At 35.0% G+C, this 2500-nt stretch overlaps 1 non-coding gene across 1 annotated transcript; it reads right to left on the bottom strand.

Moving 5' to 3' along the window:
- Positions 1–832: 832 nt before the first annotated feature.
- On the bottom strand, positions 833–903 carry TRNAG-GCC (transfer RNA glycine (anticodon GCC)). The gene has a single exon. It is a non-coding gene; the product is annotated as a tRNA-Gly (tRNA).
- Between the last annotated feature and the right edge of the window lie 1597 nt (positions 904–2500).

Genomic DNA, 2500 nt, shown 5'->3' with positions numbered 1-2500 from the left:
GTTGTATCCGCGAAAATATCATTTCTTTCGATGGAGAAGGAGATCTTCCTTCTTATATTTCTACATCTAGGATCCGACTTGTATCATTGATACTACTAGGAATTGAATCATTATGGCAAGGAAAAGTTTAATTCAGAGGGAGAAGAAGAGGCAAAAATTGGAACAAAAATATCATTTGATTCGTCGATCCTTAAAACAAGAAATAAGCAAAGTTCCATCGTTGAGTGAGAAATGGGAAATTCATGGAAAGTTACAATCCCCACCGCGTAATAGTGCACCCACACGTCTTCATCGACGTTGTTTTTTAACCGGAAGACCGAGAGCTAACTATCGAGACTTTGGGCTCTCTGGACACATACTTCGTGAAATGGTTCATGCATGCTTGTTGCCTGGGGCAACAAGATCAAGTTGGTAAGGATTCAAATATCTCTTTCTATTAATTTCTATGATTATAGAGGGACCCCTTTACCATTCTGTATAAATGGACTATTCTATTTGTACAGATATGGTATAGGGGTGCATTCAATCTTTGTTTGTCTATTAGTTCACAGTTCTTCTCTTTATCGCGGGGGTAGAGCAGCTTGGTAGCTCGCAAGGCTCATAACCTTGAAGTCACGGGTTCAAATCCTGTCTCCGCAAAATTTTTTTGTCTAAAAAAATTGAGGTTTGATCTTGGTAACTATTAATTAATTACTATATAATATTCGCTTTTTTTCTTTCCAGATGGGAGGAAAAGAAGGGGGGAGGATAGAACCACTATACTATCACGGTCGACTATACTTAAAAATTTATCCTATTAAATGAAAAACATTAACCCATTATCCTCATCCTGGGCGGATAGCGGGAATCGAACCCGCATCTTCTCCTTGGCAAGGAGAAATTTTACCATTCAACTATATCCGCATTTTTTTTTATCTGCAATCTATAGTATAGATCAGTGCAGAGCTATCCTCTTATACTAGGCTATTAATACTAGGTTAGAGTATAATTAGGCTATTTTTATATAATATATATATAGATTTAACCAATTATATAGTTTATTATATAATATATTTTATACTATACTATTTATTTTTCTAATATTTGGAATTCATCTTTATAACTAAATAAAGATAATTATATATTTTTGTCTATATAATTATATATAATATATAGTTTCTCTATTATCAATATCTAAGTATTATTATATACTTTCAAATATATTATTTTTATATGAATTATGTGAGATATATTCAATTTTGACAATACAAGAAAGAGACCCCCTCCCTCTAAATTTTTTTCTTTATTTGCATTTTTCATTTTTAGGACTTATATTGTATTTTAATGTCTCTCACAATTCGAAAGAATTAGGGGAGGGTCGTTTCATTTTTGTATCGAGAACGAAGAGGTTCAAGAGATAAGAGAATTAAGGATACCCACCAGAAAGACTAATCCAATCCATAATGATGTACCGGAAAATACAACATTTTTGTTACCCGACCAACCTTCAGGAGAAGCAAATACAACGGGCACACTAATCAGTAAGATTGATGAAGTAACAATTAATGCAAAAACAGCCAATTGGAAAGCAATAGTCATGTTTCTAATCCTCCAATCTACCAACAAAATATACCATTTGATCCCTTTACCAGCCAGCCAAAATTTTGATAAAATGTATCAGGGAGGGATTTTACCATAAATCCATTGATTCTATATTACTTCTTACTTTTTTAATACTTTAGCATGCATGGGATTGCGGGGGTAGTCTTTTTTTACTTCACAAAAAGGGGTATACTGGATCATATATATCTATATGTATAGAGATAGACTTATAGATTCACGCCTTATATTTGTCTATAGTAATAGACAGTAATGGTAGCAACTTATATGTCAATCTTCTATTCGATGGGATGGAATATAAATAAAATAGAAATTATCTTTCGGAGAGATGGCCGAGTGGTTGATAGCTCCGGTCTTGAAAACCGGTATAGTTCGAAACAAAGAACTATCGAGGGTTCGAATCCCTCTCTCTCCTTTTGTTCGGCGAATCAATTTGTTTCTTTATTTTATTGGTTTTGCCCGGCTCAGTATCATAAAAGGGAATGGCTCGGCTAGGTGTGATAGCCGAGCCAAAACAGAAAAAAAGATTAGATAGAAATGAAGAAAGGAAAAAGGAGGACTTTTAAAATATAACCCGATCTGTCCAACCTGATATGTATGGTGGAATCCAATTGATTTTGACTTCAAGCATTAGATCGCCTGTCTCAGTTAAGAGGAGTCATGAACAGAACAGGTTCAAATCACGATCAATTCCTTTTTCAAATCCTGCGGCAGCTGCACGAGCCCTTCCTGCATGCCATAAATGACCTACGAATAGGAAGAATCCTAGAACAAAATGAGAGGTAGCTAACCAACTTCTAGGAGAGACATAATTGACTGCATTAATTTCGGTAGCTACGCCCCCCACGGAATTTAAAGAACCTAAAGGAGCATGGGTCATATATTCCGCGGAACGTCGTTC

The sequence above is a fragment of the Cucumis melo genome, unplaced genomic scaffold (genome assembly GCF_025177605.1).
Source record: "Cucumis melo cultivar AY unplaced genomic scaffold, USDA_Cmelo_AY_1.0 utg000334l, whole genome shotgun sequence".
NCBI lineage: Eukaryota > Viridiplantae > Streptophyta > Magnoliopsida > Cucurbitales > Cucurbitaceae > Cucumis > Cucumis melo.
Note: the sequence above shows the minus strand (reverse complement) of the source record. Positions and strands in the feature narration are given on the sequence as shown.